Consider the following 26,353-nt stretch of genomic DNA (forward strand, 5'->3'; position numbering starts at 1 on the left):
TTTAATGTGCCGTTTGTTTGGGTTTGCAAATCTTCTGAATTCGCTCCTGCCATCCTGCTGTGGAACAAGGCAAGCTACAAAGTCATCCAGCCTTGTGCAAACCACCCGATCCCCCAGGCTGGGGCTGTGCTGGCTGAACACCACCCAGCTGGCCTCAAAGCCCAGCTCATCTCCTCACTGCCCTGGAATGACCCCTTCCCCGTGGCACACTGGCACTGCCAGAACAGGAAAGGCAGATAATGCTTTGGAGCTGCTACAAAGGCGCTGGAGAAGGTTCTGCCATGGCAGCGAGCAGCTGGTGCAGATAATCCATTTTCCAAGCACATTCACAAGATACATGATTAGAAGTTCTGTCGAGGGGGGAAGCAAAGCAGAGCATTGCACCTGTTTGTAACATCCTGGCGAGGGCAATCCTGCCCAGGACCAACTTTTGTGGCATTAGGATGATCCTTGGGCTGGGTCACTGGGATTTCCTGATGATGCCTGTGAGATGCTAATTTTGACTGAGTATTTTGCCGTATAAAGAAGTCCAGGGAAGGGTCCTGCAGGTTTTCGGGGGCTTGTTAACCCCTAGATAATTCAGGCCGTGATCCCTTTTCCTTCTCTGATTTCCAGTGTCTCTCTTTAAAGATCTGCTCTGGCTGGCTGCAGCAGAGCCAAGGTGTGTGTGTTCAGCCCCGGGGCTCAGCAGCGTCCGCCGGCTCACGCTGCCAGAAAATCTGCCCTAACCCTGACCAGTGTTGGAATGGGAGCAGGAGGGCTTGAGGCATGAGGCCAAGGGCTGCCTGCCTGGCATGGCGAGCAGCATTCCCTGCTCCTGTCCCAGGCAGCAGCCGAGTGTCCCCCTCAGCAGAGCGCACAGGGAAGCAGCTGCCACCTCCGGTGTCCCCGGCACTGGGGCTGAGCCAGCAGAGCCAGCAGCACCCAGCAGCCAAGCCCTTGCAGCAGCACAGTCACCAAAACATTAGCAAAACCACGGACAGGGTGGGAGAGGATGAGTGATGTGCTCCAGCCTCAGCAGCCGTGTCACAGGTGGGAGCAAGTGTTGAGGAGCTGCATTCCTTGGATGTGCTCAGGGGCTTCCTTGATAAGAAATGCATCCCCCAGAGGTGAGTGGCTTCTTCCAAAGCCAACAAATAAACATGAACCAGGGCTGAAACCAGCCCAGCTTTGGCCTGTGTCCATTGTGATGCTTTGAAGGCAAGGGATGCTCTGTGGGGGCTGTGAGGCTGCGACTGCATGAGGGAAGGGCAAGCACGTGAGAAAACACCTATTTCTGCTTGGAAAAATCCAGCCACAATGTGTAAGACACATTTAGTGCCAACCCAAGCCTGTATGACACCTCCAAATGAGGTCTGGCAGCCCCTGCCCCACGGGGGTCACACCTTGCTGGGAGGAATCGATTGGGGACAGAAAGCCAGTGGTACCCAAATGTGTGTGGGGGTGATGGAGAGGTGTGTTTGGGCTGGGGGTGAGGCTGGGGGCAGCTGAGGGCAGCGGCGATTTGGGCAGGGGGACACAGCATGCTCAGCCCCTCTGGTAGCAGAGTGGTTCCATCCTGCCAGCAGCTCACAGCTGTCCCCACGTGTCTCTGGACCTGCCTAATTACAGTGTGAGGCAGGCGAGGTGGGTGCCTGCCTGTCTAGCTGTCAGCAGGATGAGTTCACCCTGAGTCAGAGACATGGAAGCTGTGCAGGAGGAAGGGAGTAGTCTGTGTGGATTGATCGGGTGCTTTGTTTTCTCCAGGAGGACTCAGTTTCCCCCGGGTGCCCGGGGCTGTGCAGAGCCTGGATGGCAGCAGGGTGCTCATCAGCCTGCTGTGCCTCCCGGGCACTGTCGGTCCCCACGCTGGCACTGGCACCATCAGGCCCTGTGCCTTTTCCTCCAGCATCCTCCCGAGGCCAGTTTTCACTTTGCTCACCCCTTCCTGGGGCATGGGAGGGGTGAAATGTGTTCACTGCCAGGGCCCAGCCTTGCCCTGCTGTGCTTTGCATCTTCATCGCTTCATTGTCAATAGTAATTACAATATGACTATTTTTGGTAGCAATACAAGTTCTTCACCAGTGCAAAGGATGGGATGCAGGAATCCTCCACCCACCTGTGTAATATTCCTTGTGCCTGGTTAAAGATCATTAGAGCCTTTGTTAGCAGAGCTGACTGACAAGGGGAGTAGATTAATATTAGAACACCCTGTCAAAAGTGGTGAAAAGGCTGGATTGATTTTATGGGGAGTTTAGTCAGAGTTGTGTGTAAAGCCCTTGGGTGGTTACACTGCAGTGAGCAACCTCCTATATTAGCAAGTCCCTGTGGGAAGAGGCAGCTTCACTGTTTATTGCAGCCGAGGCTGCATGTGACAGATGTGGCACCAGCTCTCCCTCCCGCAGAACCCACGCCTGGAACTGCACTCAGAGATGAGCAGCCAGAGGTGCTGGGGGGGTTGGTACCCGGTCCCTAGGGTCCCTCCCGGGGCTGCCAGAGGTGTTGGGGGTGCTGGACAGGCTGTGCTCTTCCCCAGCCAAAATCCCCTTTCCTTGGGAACTGAGGGATGCCTTATTCCCCGTGGCATCTTCCATCCCAGATCCCAGGTACCAAAGTGAGTACAGGCAGGACAGCATCACAGGAAGCTTTGGCAAACATTAATTATTAATTATCATGAAACATTAATTATCCCACCACCCTTGGATTAAGAGGGTTTTGGCAACCCTTAAAGATAGGAGAAAGGGAAGCAGTGGGAGCAGATACCTGTGTGCCCGTCAGGCCTAATTGCACACAATTACTGTGGCTGTGAATCAGCAGAAGGGCAGCACAGACAGGCAGGTTCTGTGCCAAGGAGCTGGAGGGCAGGGCAGGGCCCTTGGCTCCCAGCTCCCCCTTCCTCCTGGCCATGGTTGTGCTCAGCCTGCTCTGGGGGAGGCTGGGACCCTCCGTGTCCTGGTCCCCCCTTCCTTGTGCCCGAGTGTGGCTCACTGTCCCTGCAGGTGTTGAGGGAACACCTGGACGTGGCACTCGGTGCTCTGGTCTGGTTGGCAAGGTGGTGGTTGGTCAAATGTTGGACTTGATGATCTTGGAGGTCTCTTCCAATCCAAATGATTCTGTGGTTCTGTGAGTGGAGGGGGCTCTCAGCTCCCTGTGTCTCGTCCCAAATACAAAATAAGGTGCATTAGTTCGTTTTACAGCGAAATGTCTTTTCCGAAGCACTGCCTCTGTGCTGGGCAGCTCTGGCTGTCCCAGCCCTGGGGCTCTGCTGCTCCTTTCAGGAGGTTTTCCCTCCTTGTGCCGGTGCAGAAGGGCCTGCTGTTCCTGGGAATGCTCCTGGGAAGCATCCCAGCAGAGACACGGTCCGAGACACGTGCCTGCCATCCCAAACCCAGCTGATGGTTCTGGTCGGTGTGCTCAGGTGTGCACAGCCAGATCATTTGCATCCTTCCTCTTCCACTGTCACTCGCTTCACTTTTCCTCTGCACAACAGAAATTCCTGCCCTCGCCCCCCATCCTCTTCTTCCACTAATGCTCTTCACTTTCAAATGCTAATAATCCTCAGCACTAAAAGGCTCAGAAGTGGTTCTAGATTGTTTGATCTTTGCCCTGTGATCTACTTTCATCTTCCAGCTTTCAAATGTTACTTTGGGTTTACTTTACCCTATTAGCACGCTGGGTATGCACAGGCAGGCGCTTTGCTGGCTTCTGCATCAAATCCACCCAAACTCTAATGGAGATGTGGGAAGTTAAACTTCGGGACATCGACTTTCGCAGCAGTTGGTCACCCACTGTGCCAAACACAGGAGGGGTTTAATCTCCTTGTGCATCGATGCTTCCAGAGGTGATGCCTGGCCACCCAGGGAAAGGGACGTGGTCTGACCTGCTGAGGACACACACCAGCCCCCTCTGCCTCCCCTCAGCTGCAGGGCCCAAACTGCAGCAACTGTTTAATATTTAAACCCAAGCAGTTTAATATTTAAACCCAAGCAGCCCAGGCAAAGCTGCTTTTCTTTTTTTTTATTTATTCTTTTAATTAAATGCCAATTAGAAAGGAAGAGAGAGGGAAAAAAAAGGCATTAAACACTTAAATACACACTACACCCAGGTTGCTCAAAGTTGCTACGAGCTAATTAGCTACTTAAGTGATCATTTGAAATTCCATATCAAACAATTCATAATCTGCTCCAAAACCAGGAGCTAGTGAGGAAAGTCATAGAATCACAGAATAGCAGGATGGTTTGGGTTTCCAACCCCCCACCATTGGCAGGGACACCTTCCACTAGACCAAGTTGCTCCAAGCCCCATCCAGCCTGGCCTTGAGCATTTCCAGGGGTGGGGCAGCCACATTTGCTCTCTTGCAACACCTTTCCCACATGTACCTGTAGCCCCATACCTGGCAATGGGGCAGCTCAGGCACGAGCACTGGGATTTGGGGTTACAGATCAGGACCTGAGCACCTGGGGCTGATGCACAAGGCTGTTCCCTCGCCCTGCAGCACGTCCAGGACAGCCCGTTCCTTCGAGCCAGAGATTCAGCCCTCACCCTCCTCTGCTCTGGCAGCTCCTGCACATCCAGCAGCCCCTTCTGCAGGATTTGTTAGTTATCAGTGCTGGCTCCTGCGTGGCGCCCAGAGGGGCTCGGTGGCGTCTGGAGGGGATGGGAATGCTGTGGGAGGTGCTGGCTGGCATCTTGAGGAGCTGGCAGGAGCTTTTCTCCTCCCTTTCTCCCCATTGCTTTCCACTGGCAAAGCCAGTCTGTCCATGGAGAGTGGAGAGCAGCAGGCTGGGCAGTGCAGGCACAGGGGCAGCACGTGGGGCTGGAGGGAGGGAGGCTGCTGGCACTGGGGGGGTGGCTGTGGTGCTGGCCCCTCCACACGCCCTGACATCTGCTCCCTCTCTCAAGCCACAGTGGCTTCTGCCAGCCTTGGCTCCCTTCACAGCCTGGCAAACACCGGCACGAGTTCGGAAGCTGCAGCCCTTAAGGACCAAACTGCCAGGAAGCCCAAATATCCCCATTTGCAGTTGAGGTGTGGTGGTTTTCTGGTCTCTTGGCTCCGCCGAAGGATGTCCTGATTTCCTGCAGGTTTTCCTTTGCTGCTGGTGCTGGGGAAGCTGATTTGGTGAAGCCTGGCCAGCCCCTCACCTCAGCAGAGGTGGGATGAGGAGGGTCAGAGCTGAAGCTGCTGAAGCCCAGGCTGAGTCAGGTCCCTGGGAGAGCAAATCTGGGCTTTGCCCTTAGGAAAAAAATGTGATGATGTGTTTTTTGAATGTCTGTTTGTCCTCACCTGCCCACCTGCCCGTGGGAGGGGAACTGGGCAGAGCATGAGGCACCGGGAGCCAGGGCAGAGCAGGAGCACTGGGAGCCAGCGCAGTGTGAGGAGCCTTTTATTAGTATTTGCATTTGCACTAATAAGAAAACATCATTTCAGGCTTCAGCCCTCATTTGCCTGCCAGCAAACAGCGAAGCAGCGCGAGCGGGAGCTGCGGAGGGGGAGTGTGTTGTAAATGCGCCGGGGAGATTTCAAAGGCACTTTAAAGCGGGGCTGTGGTCTGGGGAAGAGGCTGTTTTCAATGCAGATTTGTTTTTGTTTGAATTAGTTGATGCTTATTTTAAGCTCCTGTGGCACACTGTCATCTCCGGATTGCTTGTTTTCCTGTGCCAAAGTCAACCTTAATTTCTCCCCTCCTTTCAAGAGGGAGCCGTGATTTTCCCTCTGCTGCACTGAGCATCAGATGGGCAGGACGGAGCGGGGCTCTCTAAGCGATGCTGACAGGATTACCTACTGATTGCCGGAGTAAAACCCTGCATTCCAACTACGGCTGGGGCAGATGGCAGCGGAAAGCACTGCAAACCCGTCTCTAATTCCTAGTGAAGGACAACCCTCGCAGGGACCGGAGATTCGCTTTGGATAAGCTGGAAAACTTCTGCTGCTTTTCTAAAGCTCGTCTGGCAATCCCGCGCATCCGGAGCGGGGCAGCGCTTCCCGCTGCTGGAAAGCTCTTGCCTTTGCTCCCGGCCCTGTGTGGCTCAGGGGGCAACTGAGGGGGGCCTCTGGCATGGTTTTCTTTGGGAAAAAGTAAACACTTGGCTTGGTTTTGGAGCTGAGGGGACAGAGAGCTCCAGTGCAGCCTGGGCTGGGCTGTGGGGATGTGCCGCCGACAGAAAGATGATGATGATGGTGAGAGTTTTCTGGTCAAAGAGCACGGGCTGCTGCCCTGGCAGGGATCACATGGACAGGGTGGGGGGTGCTCTGCCTGCACAGGTGTCACCCCCAGGATAACGTGGCCACATGCCACGGGATGGAGCAAAGGCAGCCTCCCTTTCCAAAAGCTGGTGGAGGGGATGGCACTTCATCCTGACTCAGTGGGGCTGGAAACAGCCTGGATCTGCAGAGACCCACAGAATCCAGTCCAAAGGATCAAATATTAGCTAATTAGCTAATTAGTTTCTTATTAGCAGCTAATGGCTGAAACTTTGCTGGCATCTGTTGCCTTCACAGGCAGGTTGGGGGATGCTGAGGACGCTGGATGTGAGAAGGGCACAGAGGACGGTGCTCCCAGCACTGCACTGCTCTGCCTGCTCCTGCTCCCGCTTTGTGACACCTCCATGGATTTGGTTTTGTCCTTGGCACCAGTTTCTTTGAAGATGGGCTCCTACTGAAGGCAAGAAATAAAGCTCTTGACCTTTCCTTGAGCTTGCCCCCAGACAGTCTCCTCCTCCTGTGCCGTCCCTCAGCCTGCCGTGTCTCCCAGCTCAGTCACTCCTGGATGGAGGCTGTAGCTAACCCGCCTTTGCAGTTTAACAGGATTTTTGCAGCCTACACAGAGGAGGCCAGGGCTGCTCCTCACCTGCTGTTGTAATCTGCGCCGTTAAGCCTCCAGCTCTGTACAGAGAGCTTAACTTTGCTTTGCTTATTTGCCTTCTCTCTTCCCTCGCATCCCGCAGCCATATTTCAGGCAGGAGAAGTTAATCTGTTTCCCCTCTGGCTCCAGACAAAGGCATTTTGAAGGAGATACAAATTGCTGATGGATTGCTGGCTCTGAGCCTCAGCTGGGACAGGGCCACTTAAGGAGTCCCCAGCAGAGGGGAGAAGGTCGCTCGCACGAGGTGCTGAGGCCTCACACGCTGGGTTTCATCATCTCCGGGCACTGGTGTGGATTAAATGGAAAATAGGTGAAGAGCAGGATGTGGCTCCTGCAGGGACACTGATGGAGGTGTCCTGCCCAGGGCTGGGGTGGCTCCTGAACTCCTGAACCTCCATCCTGCACTGCAGCAGCATCAGAAATAGCCCTCTGGGTGTCCCTCCTGAAGCCTGGCAGGCGTGGCCGTGGCCAAGTGTCCCAGGCACGGGCTGGTGGCTCCACAGGGCTCACGCTCCATCAGCTCCCGTCAGACACCCCATCTCAGGAGATAAATGTCCAATTTAAGGCAGAGGAATGCTCTGGTGAAACTCCAAAATTAGAGCTGTTAGCTTTGGAGCTCTCTGCAAACGCTTTCTCACGAAACCCAGAATGACCGAAATTAGATTGAATTAATATGTGCGGTTTTTTTATAAAGATTTCCAGCACAAGCATTTCATAAAAATGCAAATCTCAGCTGAGATTTATAATTAGGAGGGATATGTGTGGAGCTAACAGATGATCAGCACAGCCCAGCTCTCCATGGATAATTGCTCGGGGCGGGCGCGGGGTCCCACCGCAGCCTCAGAACCTCACAGGGAGTGTGGGGCCTCCCGGGAAAGCAGCCAGAGCTCCACAGGAAAGGGGGTGTGAGAGGACCTAGCAAAGTGTCTGGAGCATCCTCTGCCTCCTCCTGGAGGTCTCAGGGTCCACGTGTCCTCAGCAGGGCAGTGATCCCAATGCCTCCATGTGCTGTTCCTTCTCTGAGCTGTGGGTGTTTCCATGGGTGTGGGAACAGACCCCAATGTACTGGGAGCTACAGGCTGGCATGAGAAGCAGAGAGCTGTGGTGGTCCAAGATGTGATGGTCCTGTTCCCTCTGGGACAATCCCTTTGGAAGAGATGAGCTGGCACCCATTGCTTTTCACGTCATTTCACAGTTTCCTGAGCATCCCTAAATCCCAGACCCTGGTTGCCGAGTCAAAGAGCTGCCAGAGAAGTTGTTGCCGTTGCTCTCAAGTTTTGGGGAGGAGGTAAGAGGTGTTAGAGAAGGGCTGCTCTCCCCCAGGCAGGGCTCTGCACCTCACTGCAAGGCTTCATTTCTCCTCCCTTCCCTCTCTGCCATTCCTTCCAGAGGCCAGGATACCCTGGTGGAATATTAACTCCGCGGTCACCAAGTGATTATTTATTACAATCATTGCTTTCGGGTCCTTTGACTCCTCTCTGTTAATTAGACTGCAGGGTGTAATAAACGTGATGGAAAGCCCAGGGAGCTGGAGCCCTTGGGGAGGGCAGGGAGGAGCTGCTGATCCCACCCCAACCCGGGGTAGGAGGGGCCTCTGGACCACAGTGCTCGTTCTGGGTCTGCTGCAGCCAAACCCACTGCCCTGTCCTGCACCCCAGGGTGAAGCCAGGTCTCAGTCCCTGCAGGGATGAAGGTTGCTGAGCACATCCCAGGGATGAGTGGAAGCTGGGCCTGACTGAGCTGGCTGGGAGTGTGGGAGAGGAGATCTGGGGTCTCAGTCCAGGTCTCTGATACAGCGCAGGGCAAGAGGGAGAGAGGCAGAAAGAACATGAGAGAAAAGCTATTTTATTTCAGTGCAAAAGTATCCACTTTAAATACCCTTTTTATTACATTATCTGCATAGTAATACTAATAATAGATCTTGTTGGCAGTTCTAATGAGGCTGGAGAATATAAAGTTTCCAATAAAGTTAATTGTTGCCTTTAATACTCTCATACATTTATACGTGGTAAATCTTTAAAGAAAAAGCACTCGTTTCTTTTCCATTAACCATTCAGGAGTGGCCCAGCCTCTGAGGGACTGAAAGCACATGTGCTCCAGGTCAGGGAATATCAAAACAGTGGAGTTATCACTGAGAAAAGCTCCATCCGAGCATGAGGTGGGACTGGCAGGGGCAGAGGGGATTTTCCTTCCTTGGGGGTGACTTGGACCTCTGCTGAGGAGAGTTCATTTGCTCTGTGAAAGTCTCCAGGGACTGCCACAAGCAGCTAATCCTTTCACTGAATCTCTCTATTAGGCATTAGCTTAAGAAACAACAACCACGTTAAAAAAACTAAACAGGACCTTTCTCAGGAGGAAAATAAACATTAGACATTGACCTGAAATGGAGCATTTCCTGGATGCTGGAAACGCCCCAGCCTGTGCAGGCTGCTGGGGTTGGGGCTCAGAGGGGAGGAGCCCCCACTTCTCCCAGCCCTCGCTGTGGGGTCCCCAGCTCCCCCTTCCAGCAGGACTCTGCTCCCCTCCCTGCCACTGGCAGTGGGGTAATTCATGGGAGAAGCTGCCATCGGCTGTGCTGGCACTCCTAACAGGTGGTTGGATAATTAAGTGTGCTTTATGCACTGTTTTGCTCGGTGTAATTGCAGACTCCGTATAAATAATTCACATGGAATTATTATACCGAGGACATCACCCGCCTCCTCATCATTTGCTTAACTGGAATAGGCTCTTTCATCACCGGTGGTGATTGCTCAGGACCGTGTACCCGCCGTCCCTTACAGGCCCACTTTGGGGGAGATTACTGTAAATTTAATTAAGGTGTGCAAATTGTTTGTCCACTCTGTGCTGGGAGGGTGTGAGGCCACTGGACCGCGCTGGCTGCAGGCAGGGATGGGGCAGTTGGCCTGGCAGGGCAGAAAGGAGGGCATTGTTAATAAGAATTAAATGATTACACAAAATAGTAGTGACTGATGCTGGGGGAGCTCAGAGCTCGTGCCCCTCGCAGACAGCAAAGGGCCCATGGGGCTGTTTGGGAGCCCACAGGCTCCGTGGCCATCCCTCCCTCCCAGCATCCCACAGCACTGCCCCCTTCCAGCCTCCATTCCCATCATCCAGCTGCTGGATATCCCGCAGGTCTGTCTGACCCCAGCTGATGGTCTGGCGAGCAGGAGGTGATTTAGGGGTGATGCTCTCGTGTACAGGCACAGTGAGGGCTGAGTGAGAACACAGGGATGTGCAGCACAGCCCTGCCCCATCCCGGGCCTCCTTCCTCCTTTGCCCTCATTTCCAGTGCCCTCCAGGGGGTGGGACCCATCCTGGCACTGTGGCACTGCCGTGGAGGAGTCCAGCTGCTCCCAAACAAAACACCAGCCAGAGCTCACCCCTTCCATCCAGGGAGCTGAAATCACTGGATGAACATTAATTAAGAGGAGGCTTCACACCCGCTCCAAGCAGCAGATCCTGTGATTATCCCCATCTTACAATCCAGAAGCTCCAGCACGGAGCGAATAAGCGACCTCTCCAAGGTCACCCAGCATGTCGGTGACAGAGATGGATTCAGAGCCCAGGAGGGGGCTTTAAAAAAAAAATCTCCTTATCTTTATTTTTTATTGCATTTAAAAATAAAACACAGTTATTAAATATCATAATACCCATAATAGATTTTAAACTTGGACCACTTCCAGAGATGCTAAATGATAAATACAGCCATTATCAGAGGGAGCACTCAGAGAAATTGATAGCCACATTTGTTTAATGAGTGTGTGTACACACGTGGGGAGGGGGCCATTTCCAATGCAAATCCAGGAAGGGAGGCTCTTATGTAACAGTGAGCTTGGGAGGATGAATGTCCTGGGAGATCAGGGGGACATGAGCCCGATTTTAAGGACTGCTTGGCACCTGCACCAGTGGGTCCCACACTGCTGTGGGACTGGGCAGGCTGGTACAAGAGCAGGCTCAGAGCCTCTGCAGAGCCAGCATTGCATCCTGTCATCCAAAAGGTCACGGCCAGTCCCAGTAAATGCCCCATTTAACAACGGGCAGGGATGATTTCCTCGGTAACCTTTGGAGAAGGTGCTTTAATTGCACGTGAACAGTCACTCACCGAGGCCGCTCGGGCGCGGGGGAGCCACTGACGGGTTTGAAGGGTTGGTAGAGGTGGACTCTGCTCTGCTCCAGCTCCAACACAGCGTGTCCAGCACTGTGGCTGCCACCCAGGCACGAGCCCCAGCTGATGCAGACGCTGCCAGGGCACCTGTGCCAAGGGTTCCAGGGGCAGCTGCTGGTTTTTGGGGTGAGGGAGCTTTCCTTGGCAGTGCAGGAGCTTTTCTGCACGCAGAGTTCCAGAGCTGCAGGGTACAGGGCAGAGCCAGCACTTCATGGGCATCACCTCAGGGTGCAGGCTGTAAATAATCTCTCTCCAGCTTTCCTGTAGTCTCCCTTCGGGTACTGCAAGGCCTCAGGACCTCCTTTGGGTGCAGGAGCAATCAGAAAAGCTCACTTTTCCAGTCCAGCTTGTCTCCTCTCTTCCTTTGGCTGAGCTGAGCAAAACAGCAGCTCTGAATGAGCTTCTCAAGTGTTTCTGTTCAGGGGGTGCCCCCTCCTCCAACCAGCGACCACATCCCTCTGATGTACTGACGCTGCTTGTTTCCCCTCTGTACTCTCATAATCTCATCTCCTCCAAAAGTGCTTCGTCTTTACCTTTCTAGACTCTAAATATCTATTTGCATCCCTCCACAATGTCCTGTTTCAGCTGCTGAGCACTTAAAGTGCAGAAATTAATGTCTCTCTCAGTTGTGGTAGCAGCAGAGGTGGTGTGAGGTGTCAGTTTTGCTGCAGCAGCTCTTCTGGGGGTCCTTGTGTGTGGCTGGAGGCCCCTGGGTGCCGCAGGGCAGCAAGAGCTCTGCACCCACGGCAAAGCCAACCCTCCTCTTCCCAGGGGCTGTTTGCTCTCAGGTGGCTTGTGCTCTTTGGTAGATGGCCAGTAGGGGTGAGGAAGTGGTTTAAAAACTGGCATCTCCCACAGGAAGCGTTGCCCCATGCAGGAACATGATGCTGGTGGCAGGAGGAGCAGCTCAGTGCAGGCTCTGCAGTCGCTCTCCTGTCCACCCTCGACCCTGCCCCTGCTTTATTTATTTATGTTTGAGCAGAAGCATAATACAAATAAGACATGGCCATAAAAATGTCAGGGAAAGTTCAAACCTATTCATTACCCATTTCACTTGGATTAAAATTTCCATCAAGGCTGCTTGGTTTTGACTTGAGTCGCTTTCCTTTTAATGAGCTTGATCTAGAAGGTAAAAGATGCTAATTCATCCTTACATCTCTATCATCTCCAGGCTTTTGCTATATAAAGCATCAAGGTCGCATTCTGGGGAAATGTCTTTTTACCAAAGGTGCCATAATAATAATGAAGCAGCAATTTGTTTCAGCAAACTGCCTACAGTAATGAAGCTTAATTATAACCATGTTATTAATACTGCTGCTTAAGGTAATTCACTTCTGAGCGGGGCGCAGAACAGTAAACTATAATTTAAACAAGAATCGAGACCTAATTTAAATCATCAGATCTGCTGTGGGAAAGGCAAACAGAGCAGCAGCAGTTGGGAGCTGGAGCTGGAGCTCTCCCTCCATGTGGCTCCAGGACTGGTGGCTGCGCTGCCTCCATCGCACCCGCTCCCCTCGTGGGGCCGAGGGGCACAGAGGGGCACAGAGAGCAGGTTCCTCTGCCCTGGGGGCACCTGGAGGCAGCTGCTGGCTGCTCCTGACCTCCACTGTGCCTGTAAAGTACAGAACAATTCCGTGTGCCCTGAGAGAAAGGGGGGGGTGTGCTCAGATCTCGTGCTCGTGCCTGCAGACAGTGTGTGGGGAAGTCCTGCAGCTCCCAGGACTGTTCCCTGCCAGGCAGGGCTGTCACCCTCCAGTGCCCAGCCTCTTGGGAAACTTATGAAGCGCCACTCTTGGAATTATATTTTTATGTTTTTCTTCCACTCTGTGATTTTAGGGCATGTGCCTGGAGGCTTGGGATCCTTGTGAGCTCCCAGTGCTTCCCTCATGCTGCTGTCCTTCCCCTGCCTGTCCCCAGCTGTGCTCCTTGGCTCTGGATCTCTTCTCCAGGCTGAGTATCCCTACCCAGGTGCCGTCCCTCTCCTGTGCCACCCTGCTCCCTCCCTGCCAGAGGCACACAGGCTTCTGTGAACTTCTTTGCTCTCTGATGCTCTTTCCTTTCTTTTCCAGGCCTCTGCTTCCCCTGTCTCCATAACAAGCTGCCTTCCCTGCACACAGCTGTAATCCCTGCCATCCTCCTTCCCCGAATCCCTCATTATTTCTGCCTCTTCCCTGCACTCTGACCTCACAGCCTCCTCCCTGCTCCCTCCAGCATCTCCCTGCCGCACCCCTGGCACAGTTACTCCGGCTCCTTGAAGCCAAATGACACGAGATGATGGTTCTGCTGTGCCAGTAATAACGTTTCCTTGCACACCCCGCTTCTGGGGGAAATGGAGTGAGGAGCCACAGCAGCCTTGCTCGCCCTTCCCATCACTCTGCAGGGCTCGCTGTCATTTCCCAGTCCCAGCATGTGGAATGTCTTCCTCCGGGGAAGGTGTGGGCGTCCCGGTTTATGGGGTGTGTTACCTCAGTCCCCTGGCACTGCCAGGTGGGGCTCTACTCAACAGGCTGGCATGGAGGAGGAGGAGGATGTGTGGGGGAGAAGTAAATAGGTGGAGTGTTTCTTCTTGGGAAGGGGAAAAAAAAGCCTCCATCACTGTTCCACTTGACTGCAGCCTCCCGCAGGCTGTTTCATCTCATATTATCTAAGCTCCAAGGGGGTGTCCAATTTGAGGAACAATAACTATAAAGTCATTTTCGGTCCCCTGCTGTGGCACAGCACATGATAGCCTGTGTAAAGCAGCAAACAGCCTCGCTGGCCGCGCCGCTGAGCCGGGCGGGCGCTGCCGGGGGGAGCGGGGTCCTGGCAGCGAGGGGCAGAGCCCTCGGGGGCAGAGCCTGCCGGGGCAGAGCCCTCGGGGGCAGAGCCCACGGCGAGGGGCTGCGGGAGCCGGCGGCTCATTCCACGCCGAGGGCACGACTGGACCCTCCGGCTCCTGCGGCGCTGGAGGGAAGGTCTCTGGGGCCACGGCACCGGCTCCCACGGAGCTGATGTGCAGCTCCCACGGAGCTGATGTGCAGCTCCCGCCTGCCAGCCGCAGACCTGCCCCGCTCCGGCATTTTCCTTCCCATTTCCCGCCGAGGCGCCGCCGTTGGAGCGATGCTGCCGCGGTTACACCGCTGTGATGAGACCGGTCAAGCTGATCCTGCCTGCGGAGCTGGATCAAGAGCAGGAAATTGGAGAAAATGTGGGAGTTTAGTGTCCTGCCATCAGAAATGTGCCGGAGGGGTCCCTGCTCCGCACTGGGAGGGTGCTGGGGGTCCCAGGCTGGGGTCAGAGGGTGTGGGGCAGCTGTGGGGCAGTGGTGGGTGAGCCAGGAGCTGCCTGGACGTGGGGATGCAGCTCGGCTCTGGCTGCTGAACCAGACCAAGCATCCTCCTCCCGAGGAAGCTCTTCCTCAGCAGCCCTGCAGCACTCACCAACTCGTCTTCATGCTTTCAGTCTTTTTCTGTGTGAGGTTTTGGTGTTTCTTAATGACAGTTTGAGGCTGTGCCAAAGCCAAACTAACAGAGGGTTCTGCCACAGCACACCCCAGCACGGCTGCACCTCCCCTGGGAATGGCCTCTCCATAGTCTGGCTATGGATCCTGCAAGTGGGAAGGTCAGAGAAGGTCCTGTCACCTCAGGTTGATCCGTTGGCTCTGCTCTGCCTCTCCAGAGTGGTTCAGTCACCTCTCTGCTTTCCAGGGGGGCTGCTTGAGGCCCCCCATTGTGTATTAGTGCCACGTGGAGCTCGACCATGACTGTGGCATTCCCAGTGCAGCTCTGCCTCCCTGGGCTGCTGCTGGTTCTGCGTGTGCCAGTGGCTCCTGCCAGCCCTGCTCCTGCCGGCTGCCTGCTCTGCCAGCACACTCAGTCACCACACTCCTCAACCCAGGCCTTAATCCCTGATAAGAGACTTGCTCTCAGCAGGAGAGGCAGTTGGCAAACTCGGTGAGTGGCAGAACGCAGGGCCCAGCGGGACAGAGCGTGCTGGCTGGGGATTACTGAGAGGAAAGCAGGCAGGAAACAAATCCCAGGTGTAGGGAGCTTCCTGCGCATCCATGTCACCTTCTGAGGCACCAGGGACTTCCCCAGCCCTCCTCACATAAACATTTAAGAGAAAAACACATCTGAGAGGTAGCAGAGGATGGTGCAGAGAAGGCTGAAGGCGTTCCCTCACCTTGCTCCCCACACCAAGTCCCTCCCAGGTATGAGCTGCTCAGAGCTCGTTGGGAAGGCAGCTGCTCAGCCTGAGCTGAAGCCTTTGGAGAACACAGCAGGAATCCCCCTCCAGGTGATGTTTTCCATAGTGTCCTTCCACCTGCTGCTCACCTCGTGGGCAGAGGGGTTGATGCTGAAAACATGAGATGAGGAGTTGGGTTTCCTTTGCAGCTGGAAAAGGGGCCCAGGCCAGGAGCCAGTTGGGCTCCAGAGCCTTGTGCTCTCTGGAATTGCTCCCTAGCCCAGCAGTCGTAGGATGAGGCATCCATGAGCCCCCTCCTCCAAAAGTGACTGAGATGAGTATCAGGAGAACAAATAATAATGGATACACCTGGTACCTGGGATTTGGAACAAATCCCTCTTCAGGAACACTCTTGCTAGGGCTGCTTAAAGAACAAATGGAGTCAAAATGAGGAACTCCATGACAATTTATATGGATGTTCTACATGATTCAATACTGGGGGAGAAGGATGAACCTATTACAGTAATTAACTTGTTGCACATCAAAGCAAATGTGCTAAAGCAGCTTTTCTGTGCAGCAGTTCTATTCAGCGGAGGAGGAGAAAGAAAAATAGGGGAAATAGAGCATGCCCTCCCTGCTGTCATTATCCTCTGTTTTACAAAGGGATTTTACACCTGTGGGCTCGCTGCAAAACCCTCTTTGGGTCCATTGGGACCTCCCCAGGGCCTCAAACAGCACAAAAGTGCCCTTGGCTGCAGGTAAGATGGTGGGCAGAGTGTCCTCATCTGTTCAGAGCAGTTGAGCCAGGCTGGATCTAATTTAAGACAGAGTTTGAGAAGGGGAAAAATAGTAGGCAGCAGGGACTTTGGGAAGAGCAAAAGTTTTAATTGGGTTTTATCTATTAGTTAATCAGGAAGTATTTCGGTGACAATTAGGTCACAGCCTCTGGCATATCTATGGAGCAGCCATCCATCATTAGCCCTACCTGGGCTTGCAAAGTGGTATTTATGAGTTTCCAACTGGTGAAAAAGCCCTTCTAAGAAATTAAGGTGAAAAGCACAGTGCTGACCATGGGGGGAAGGCTGTCAGCTGCGATTGATGGCCGGGAGCAGGGAGGAACAGCTGTTTATTGGGTCCAGCAAGGCCAGAAACCCTCTGTCTGTCAGCAGCAGCTGGTCCTGGAATGAGTTGGTGGGAGGGTTTGTCCTGAAGGGCTGGATTACCAGCGCTGGGGCTGTCTGGGTGTCCTGGGCAAGGGCCCGATGTGGATGTGACGTTCCACAGCCGGTGCCAGATGCTGCATCCGCTGCCCCTTGTGGCATCCCATGGGAGGAGAGCAGGGAGGAGAACTGGCATCTGGGCGTGGGCACAGGGCTGGAATGTGGCAGCACAGCTGCATGCCCAGGAGCTGGCTCTCCACAGGCTGCTCTGACCTCGGTGCTGCAGGGAGGGAACAGCATTTTCCCTCAGCCCCTGGGCACGTGCTGGTCTAAATGAGTATTTTTTGCACAGCTCTGCCCAAACATGTTTAAGTCCTTGAAACTCAGTTAGGCAGCTGTCACTGTTCTCCTTGAGGAGGAGGGACAGAAGAGGGAGCATTCATGGGTGATCCTCTTGTCCCTTTGGAGCTGGGGCTCGGGCAAAGCTTGGTGTGGGCAGGAGAAACTATCCTTGGTCAATCCGTGCAGGACAGAGCGAGAGCAGGGAAGCAATAACCATGTGAATGAACCTGTTCCTTTTTCCTGACATAACTCTGATTGAAGAAATGTTAATTGGGCATCTTATTAACAATTTGTTCTCACCTCCCCGGCTCTCTGAGGAGCAGCAGAGGGATGAGGCCGTGGCCAGGAGCGAGCGAGGAGCAGCCGTGAGCCCGCTCGCCAGGGACAGAGCCGGGCGGGCAGGTCTCCTTGGAGGCAGGAAACGGGTGAGGGAAGGACAGCTCGAGCTGGAGCTGAATCACTAAGAAGAGGGAATAACCACACTGCAATTGCAAGTGAAATGAGGCCGGCTGGGCTTCCGGGCTCCGCTGAGAGGAGCCGGCAGCCCTGGGATGAGCTCGGGCACACGGGGTTCAGCAAACACTCGGCTGCACGAGGCCAAGGCAGGCAGGAGCCCTTCTCTTTTAATTATCTGCAGCAGAGGCTATTCAGCTGTGAGTGTATCGAGCTGCCGGGCACGCTGGGTACATCCCTCCTCCAGGTTAAGTGGTAATTACACCTAATTAGGAGCAAATAAATATTTTATATGCTTTGGACTACCGCGAGTGACCAGCAGAAACCGGTAAGTGCTGGAGAACATCTCACCAGCTGCAAGCCCTCACTGCAGCTGTCCCGCAGGGTTCCCTCAAGGGACACCGCAGGTCTTCTTGCTAATGCCTGGAAATCCTGTGCACACACCTGGAATTCCTGCTGCAGCCTGTCTGTGTCCCGGGGATTCCCGCGCCTCCGCTGCTGGCCCTTCTCACGCGTCCTGGCAGGGAGGAGGACACGCCACCACAGCTTTGCCTTGATTACGTTCTGTTCTGTAATAAACAGCAGTGAGTATTCATTATTATTTAAACACCCCGTGCTTCCGAAGCCTTATTTGGGCGGCGTTTTTCCACAGCATATGTTGGAATTTACAGTAAGTGCAGCCGCTCTACAGTCAACATTTGGTTTCTCTCACCCACAGACTGCAGTGCTAATTAGGGGAGGTTTCCCCTCATTATCCCGGGGAGGTCAAGCGCAGCAATTAGCATTTTGCAGAGAGCCGAGAATAGCAGTGACAGAGCTCATCCAGCCGGAACAGGGCAGAGAGATCCCGGCATGGGGCAGAGTGGACTCAGGAGCTCAGCACACCCACGGCTCCCATGTGCTGGGGCTGGCTGGGCTCTCCCAAAGGATGCTGTGTGAAGAGGAGGATGAAGGGGAAGGAGTGGGAGCCTTCATCTCGGCTGGAGATATCGTAGAGTCACAGCGTCATTAAGGTGGTAAATGACCTCCAAATCATCAAATCCAACCTATGACTGATCACCACCGTATGGACTAAACCACAGAGATCTGGCTCCTGGGCTGTTGCTGTATCAGCCCTCTGTGAGTCCTGCACGTGCTCCTCTGAAGGGAAATGGCCAAGCTTTGTACCTACATCAGCCAACCAAGGGCTGGCAGGGCTGGTGCAGATGCCCTTGGTCATCAGCCCTCAGGCATTATCCTGCATTAAGCTCCCAGAGTGTTCCAGGCTGGCCAGGGAGCAGGGTAAATATGGGCACCAGAGCCTGTCCCGCTGTGTTTGCACAACACACAGTGCAGAGCATCCAGGCACAGGCTTGGAGGTTGCAGAATTAAATTAAACCTCCTCCTTTGAGCCACCTCTCAGGCAGTGATGCCAGCTCAGAGCCACGGAGCACCACAACCCCCAGTCACTGTGGCTGCTCCAGCAATTCCACCTCTCTCCATGTGCACACGCAGCCAAGCAAAGGCAGAGCAGGTTCCTGCAGGCAGGAGCAGCCAGTGATGTGCTGGTGCCCGCTGAGCAGGGCCAGCCCTGCTGCCTCGTTCCAGATATGATCTCGAGCTGCTCTCCAACTTTATTTAGTTCTTTTTGCATTAATTGTGAAGAGAAGGGCTCAAAAGTTCAGATGGGAAAGAAGGATCTTTGATGTAGGAGGCTGTTGTCTCCAAAAAAAGCTTTATATTATTATGTAAAACATAAAGGGCATTCGTTAGGAAACTGTGCTGATTAATTTAGGAACTCTGTCTTGTCGGGCTCTTCCCCCTCCTTTGTTTAACGAGTGAGGAGGAGGCAGCATCGCTTGAGAAATGAACTCTTTACTCCCAGGCCTGAAGCGGGGGACTTGTCATGGAAGGCAGAGGTGCCAGCAGAGCCTGGCCTGGCCTGAGCAGCTGGGACATCCAGCTGGGACATCGTGAGCAGCAGCAAAGGTGGCCAGAGCAGGGCACAGGAACACATTGGTGCCCATCTGCCCCAGATGGGAGAGCAGAGCCAGCCCCCAGAGCAGGGGTGCCTGGTGAGCACCGTGTGCACCCCACCCTGCCAGGCTGCCAGTGACCCCCTGAGCTGCACCCAGAGCTGCTCCTGTGCCAGGGCCTCCTGCCACAGCCCAGCCGCTGCTGCTGCCAGGGGCGTAATGAGAAAAGTACACCTTCCTCCCCAGAATCAATAGGGGCACCCGGGGGGTCACCTAATTGCAGGCTGCCTACTGGCACTGTGAGAGCCCACCCGCAGCCCTTCAGCCTGGCTGCGAGATCATAAATCACATTGTGAGCCTGGTGCAGCCTCCTCTCCGTCTCGCTGCTCCATCGATTGCTGCCACAGCTCTGCCTGCATGAGAGAGCAGGGGCTGAGGTGGGAGCAGGGGCTGTGCCGGGCTGTGCTGAGCTGCCCTGCCTCGGCTGGCTCCCAGCAATGGCCTTCGGTTGTTTTTCTTAGCAAGAAAATTGTTTGTTTTTTTCACGCGGAAATTCACCCCGGTTTGCTACTTTGTTTGTTTGTTTTGATGCTGGTTTTGGAAACACTCCAGGGATGTTGGCTAAACAAAATTGATGGTGCTTGGCTTTGCCTGGTCACTGTGGGTCTGCACAGGTGGGTGGGAGTCTCTCGTCCCCATCCTGCCTGTGCCCTGCTGGGGCACAGCACCCACTGCCACTTGCACCTCGCAGTTTGCTTTGGTTCTTCATCGCCAGAACCTGAGTCCTCCTTTTGGGGCTCAGCCTGGTTTCCAGATGGGACTCAACAGGAAAAAGCTGTTCCAAATGAAGTCCATACATCCATGCATGGCCATGGTGCACATCTCTTGCAGGAGTTACCTAAGGCAGCCTCTCCTTGTTCCCCTCTAGGTGAGCACAGCTGGGATCTGTTCCTCTGGTGCTGGGCTGGACCTTTCCACTGGAGGCTGTGCCAATGGAGCAGGTAAGGAGCACTGCCAGGAGGAGCCCCCTGAGCCCCAGCCAGCCCTGCACCCACCTTCCTGCTCCCCTGGTGCTGGAGGAAGGAGCCCTCCTGCTCCAGGGCTGCTCCCTGGCTGGGCCAGGCTCTCCCAGGCTCTCTCGCCGTCCCCAGCCAGGTCCCGCTTCATAAATCCAAGCCTGAGTGATTTAGGAGCAGCTTTGTGGTCCCTGCTCACAAACAGCCTGCAAACCTCAGCCACTCAATCACTGCCCCAGGGGAACGCTGCCAGCTGCAGCACGGGCAAGGGGAGAAGGGGCTGGTGCACATTTATTGCTGTGTCCTTGGAAAAATACACGGAACTTGCTGGAGAGCCCATGAGCTCCCTCAGATACACCCAGAAGGATTGCTCAGAGAGGAGCAGGAATAATCACCACAAACCCAAGACACAAAAAAAAATAATAATCAAAGGCTAATCCTAAAAACTCTCCTTTAATCTTTGTGCTTCCAGACGTCGTCTCCCTTTCATCTAGGACTTTGCTGTTCTCTGGTTCCCTACAGTTACAGAAACCACAAGGCTGGGAGAGGGGAGGAAAAAAAGAAGAGATTAAATTAATGAGCAGGTAAGCGGGTTTATCATTTTGTCTGATCCTTCCTTCCTTCCTGCTAATTTCTCTGAGCCAATTTGGGAGGTAGAGCCTGATGGTAGCTGTTGTATCCCTTTTCTTCCTTACATCATTTATCCCAACGATGTTAATGTCCAATTTGTGGAGCCGCTTTAAGGGCCAGCGCAGCAGGGGCACGCTGGCCACGCTGGGGTGTCTGCTGGGAAAAATATTTGCCTGCACAAAAATAATGTACTTTGGGCTTCTGGTAATTCTGTGTGGGCTATGCCACAACTAGGCTCTATTGAGCAAGGGCACAAAAGTTGGAAATATGGAAAGAGGTGGGAGAGGAGCACCAAAGCATCAGGGTGCTGAGCCCACACTGGCTCTTCCTATCTTCTAAATATTGGGCTCTCTGGAGATGTCCTGAGTGGTTCCAGCCATTCCCAGCTCCCCAGCACGATGCACAGGGAGCAGGATGGGCTGCTGTGGTGCTGACACTGTGGGCACTCAGGGCTGTACCTTGGCTCTGGGTCAGCCACGGGGGGAGAGGCCACATCGATGCCGGTAGGAAGAGCACGTTGCCACATCCTGGATCCCACGGCTCATTAATCCAGCGAGTGAGTAGCCAAATGTGAGAGGTGATCGATCAAGCCTCAGTGGAAGCATTTTGTGCCCGGGGCTGGGCAGCTGCCAGGCAGTGAACGCCACAGGAAGAGCAGGCACCCCGCACGGGCACGTGTGCGGCGGGGAAATGAGCCCTCATCACTTGGGGGCTGCATGTCCGTGGCCATTCTCAGTGACCTGTTCACATCAGAGCGATGCATGCTCCAGCAGTGGGGCCTGTCTTGCCAGCTGATAAAGCTTTAGCTTAATAGTTATGAAATGGGAATGGGAAATGATCTGGTGCCAGCTGTACCATGCAGGTGGCTCGTGGCTTTCAGCCTTCTGCACCACAGCAGTGGTTTAAATTAATTCTTCTGGGGCCCCTTGTCATCCTGTGGGTCAGTACCTGGTCCTGAATGGAGAGTGATCATCAGGCCAAGCTAATGTCCCTGCTGTCCCCTCCTCCCCCCTGCTCGGGGCTGCCTGTCCTTGCACCGCCGCTGCCAGGGAGGAAGATGAACGAACGCTTAGCAAAGCATTTACCAAGAGGGCACTTCACCACCAGACAGGTGGGTTCATAAATCCTCTGGCCCCTTCCAGACGAGAGGAGATTACTCCCTGCCTTCGATGAGTTTTGCTCAGAATTGAATTACAGCCTCTGCATAAGACCCTGAGGGAGCAGGTCCTGCTCACGGAGCCACTCGCACCCTCCCACGACACACGCCGGCTTCTCCTCTGCTCCAGGGAGTGGATCATCCTGCTGAGCCCCCACAGCCTGTGGCAGAGGCAGGAGGAGAAGCCCCAGCCTGCTGATCCTCCCCATGGGCACAGGGAGTATTGGGGGCTCTCCAAGAGCCTCCCTCACGTGGCTCCTGTGCTCAGGACTGGCTCCTCTTCCTTGCCTAAACTTCTCTTTCTAATGATGTTTGCTCCAAAGCTGTTTTCCTGCTTTGGTTCTTTCCATCTGCTGCCTCCTTTCAATCCAATTAGTGCCTTGTTGATAGTTCCTTGAATGTCAGTGATGGTGTCCATGTGCCCCTGGCTTTGAGGTCTGTCTCTCAGCCCCCATAAGGCACTGTCTGACCCACTCCTCCGTTTCATCTTCGCTTGCCAGCTCTGCTTGGGCTGCTCTGAAGTGCTGGAGCTGACTCCAAAGTAGAAAGCTTTTCAATTAAGAAACTTATTTTTTTAGGGCTCATTAAAAAAGAGAGAGAAAGAGAGAGGTTTATTTTTTTCTTCTTTGTGGTAATTATTATTAATGGCCTTTCTTTTTAGCAGAGGTTTGTTACCCTCGTGAAGAGGGGACGGTGGCAGGCTCTGGCGTGGGGGGTGTAACTGGAAGTGACGGGGAATGATGTCTCTTACATTATTTCATTAGCAGCAGAACACATCTGAGGGAATATGGGATGGGGCTGTGGCTGGGTGTGATTCCCAGCTCCCAGCAGCTCCTGTGTTCTGCACCACTCCGGGGCCAGCGAGAGGAGGAAGCTCAGTGCTGGGCACAGGGAAGCCTGTTCATGCCTCGATCTCCCACATTTCCTCCTTATCTCTGGAAACAGGCAGTCCTCCATTTCCACAGAGAGCCTTTTGTCCCCAGGCAGCCCTGCCAGCATGCCCAGCAAAACTCCCAGATTTGAACTGAAGTTGAACCTGCACCGTGCAAACCGTGCCCGGTCCATCCTTCCATCCTCCGTGCCGGCCTCCCCCTCTCCCTGCGCATCAAAGCATCCCCGGCACAGCACCGTACATGACCCACTTTTGTATCCAGAGCATTCGCTGCTGTTTGAAAGCTCATAATGCTGCAGTAATCCCGGATGATCAAAGACTCCCACATCCACCCACAGGTACAGCAAAAACAACCCGGAGCCCGTCGTGAGGCTGCCAGAGCAGCGCTCTGGGCAGGGAGCGGCGCAGCACGTCCCTCTCCGCGGGCTCCCGAGCTCTGCCAGAGCAGAAAGCAGAAAATGGGACACGTCCCTGGGAAGCCCAGGTCTCTGCCTCGGCCTCACTGGGAAATTCAGGCTGAGCAGGATGACAGCATGTGCCAATGTGGGAAACCCCCCTGCCCCCTGGAAGGACGAGCTGAATGCAGTGGCGAAGCCCAGCGGTGGATCTTTGGGGAGAAGTGGCTCGAGGCTGCCTGGGGAGGAAGGACGTGCCATGTCCTGTCACAGTTCTACCTTCTGGCGACCCCGTGGGTTTGTTCTGCTTTGAGTGAATCCATTTCCTGAGCCACATCTGCAAACTGAGGCTACACTTCAAGAAATTAAACCTTTTCTGTGCCCTGTGCCGACTGAGGATTAAAAGCAGTGACAGTGTGATGGCTCCTTGGTAGCTACAGCTGCAGAATCCATAGGACAGTGATGCACTGAACCCCCCACCCACAAATGCTTAACGTGGGGCATCCCCTGCCCACTCTGCTCTGTGGTTCTTGCTTGGGGAATCCTGGTCCAGGCTCTCTGCAAACACAGGCAGCATGAGCTGCCTCTGCTGCTCAGGACGGCTTTGCCACAAGTGACAGCAGAGAACTGCTTTATTATTTAATTTTTATGATCTCTTTAATGAAAGCTGAGTCTCTGGAGAAGGATGGCGAGGCCTTTCACTGACCCCACCAACTCCCTCATTGCCCTTCAGGGATGGGCAAACACCCAACTGATAAACACTTGGCTAATGGACGAGGCTCCACATCATAAACATCACCTCCTGCTCGCACTAATTGTCCTCCTTGTCACTGCTCCTTGCAGAGTGACAAACGACTCGGGTGTAATGGAGCCTGGGTTCCCCTGTCACTCCCAAGTCATCCCTCTGAGCCGGGGAGGAGCCGTGGGGAGAGGCCAGGGAGCACAGGGGAGCAGCCCTGGACAGAGACACTCCCCTTCCCTCTCCCCCCCGCCCCCCGTGTCATCCACAACAGCCAGGCCAGACCAATTTTTCCCCAAGGCGTATTTTCTCAGTCAAAGCCACTTTGTTTCCTGGAGTAGGAGCAATATTTATCCTTCCCCGTGCAGTGAGACCAAGCGAGTGCTTGATAGAATTAAAAGGCAACTCATTTAAAAGCAGTGCAAGAGCAGCAGTTGGATTACTGAGTTGGGAAACTCATGGCTGCAGGGTCATTTTCCAGTAACAATTTGCTGAGGACTTAAAATATGACCTGGTGGTACTCCTGCTAGACCAGGAGCTGACCGGAGTCGCACTGTTCAAGAGATGGATGGGTGCCCAAACAGTCCCAAAGTCTGGAGTCTTGTTTGCAAGGCTCTTGAAAAAAGAAAAAAAAATCATCAAAACCCAAGTGCTCAGCTGAAGGTAAGAAAAAAAAATCCCCAACCTGTTACAAACTCCAGAGCAATGGAAAAGGAGAAGCAGAGCAGACGTGTGGCAGAGAGAGCAGCAGAAAGGAAAGGGCTGACCTCTGGCCCTGGCAATAGCAAGAATTTCTTTAGATATAAAGGGGAAAGAAAGACTGTGATTGCTGGTAATGTGCTGTGAAAGAAACATTTCTTCTCAGCCCCAAACCTGCCAATTGAAGCGTGAGCTGAGGAGCAGGACACGGCACGGGGGGCTCTGAGCTCTGCTGCTGCCCCAGCACTGCTGTGCCTTGTCTGGCATCGCATCCCAGCGGGACCAGCTCCGGCAGTTCGGGGACAGTGCTCAGCAGAGCAGCCAGGATCCATCAGGCAGAGCCCTTGCTGCTGCAGAGGAGCCACACAACTTGTCATCTGCATTCCCTTACCCTGGGACAATAGTGCTGGTCCAGCAGGACACAGTGATTGTCACATCAGAGACTTTATTCTCCCTTGGAAAATGAAAAAGCACTGAGATTTACCTGGAAGGTTTGTCAGGAAGGAAATCAAACCAGCTCCAAACAAACCCCTCTTCAGAAATTATCTCGGTGAGTTAATGATGTAAGAAGACTGCAAGATCCAGCTGGGTGAAAAAAATCTTCCAGCTGAGATTCTCTAACAGCCTCCCGTGGTGAGGAAGTTATTAAAAATCCTGCCCCAGGGAAGGGCCCCCTCTCCGTGTTACCAACTCCCATCACCCAGGTGATGATTTGGAGATTTTCTGAGGTGTTTTCATCTCAGTAAAGAAAACTGATTAAAAAAAAAAAAAGAATCCCCAACTTAGCTTCTCTGCATGATTTTCCTTAGTCTCCATTTTTTAGCTGAAACTGCAGTAAAACAGAATAGTAATTTCCCATGTTTAACTGGTGGGTTTCATTTTGGGGTGCCTTTGAGGTACCCTGCCTTCCAAAACATATGGTATTACAGAAACAAAAACAAGGAAAAAAGACAGGGAAAGATGGCATTTGGTCACTCCAGGCGCACTGTGGGAGGAATAGAAAAATCAGGTGAACTTGGTGGAAGCAAGATCTGCTGGTGCTGCAGGATGGCCGTGGGAGCAATGCTGCACCTGGGGAGGGCAAAGAGCCTCCAAGGCTGATGGTCTCCAGGAGAAGCTGAAGCCCCTTTTCCCGTGGCTGTCTTGGTGCTGGGGTACAGGGTTATGCTCCCCAAGATCCCCTCCAGCTCTCCCTGTCCTGCAGGCAAGCACAGGAGCCGCCCTTTCCCACACGACACCCACCCCTGCTTTGGATCTGTCCCCTCTTAAAAGCCACTGCGTTATTATATCATCCCATTATGCAAACCAGACACCACCCAAAGCCAAGCCATGAAGAGAGTGGGAGCTGAGGGGGTACCCGGGCTGTGCACAGATGGTGGCAGAGCCCACAGCCACGGTTTTTCCCTAAAAAGCCGTGTTTTTTCCCTAAAAAGCCGTGTTTTTTCCCTAAAGCTTGCAGACGTGTGTCTGGCAAGGGTCCCGGGCTCCCCGGCTGGTGGCTGCAGCTAATCCCTGTTAGATCATCCCACTGAACCTGTTGGGCTGTAAATCGCTGCCTGCTGAGCACCCAGGACACGCAGATCGAGGTAACTTTACTCCAGAGAGCCAATTAGTGCAAATCTGGCCTGGTAATTACCGTGTGATCAGATGCTGATATCTCCGGGCAGATAAGGCACTGGGAAGCAATCTCTGAACGCAGAGGCATTATTACTGCGGCCTCCCCTCCAGCCTGCAAAGCCTTTGGG

The 26,353-nt window shown here is 53.9% G+C and overlaps 1 long non-coding RNA gene across 4 annotated transcripts in view; it reads left to right on the top strand.

Annotated features, from left to right (window-relative positions):
* The window catches only part of LOC135401843 (uncharacterized), a 113,267-nt gene that overhangs the window by 55,209 nt on the left and 31,705 nt on the right, over positions 1–26,353 (top strand). For all 4 annotated transcript variants that reach the window (XR_010424937.1, XR_010424935.1, XR_010424938.1 and 1 more), the window contains exons 2-3: positions 20,010–20,082; positions 20,570–20,681. This is a non-coding gene — a long non-coding RNA (uncharacterized LOC135401843). The remainder of the gene's footprint in view (positions 1–20,009; positions 20,083–20,569; positions 20,682–26,353) is intronic.

This window comes from Pseudopipra pipra, chromosome 23, assembly GCF_036250125.1.
Source record: "Pseudopipra pipra isolate bDixPip1 chromosome 23, bDixPip1.hap1, whole genome shotgun sequence".
NCBI classification, from domain to species: Eukaryota; Metazoa; Chordata; class Aves; order Passeriformes; family Pipridae; genus Pseudopipra; species Pseudopipra pipra.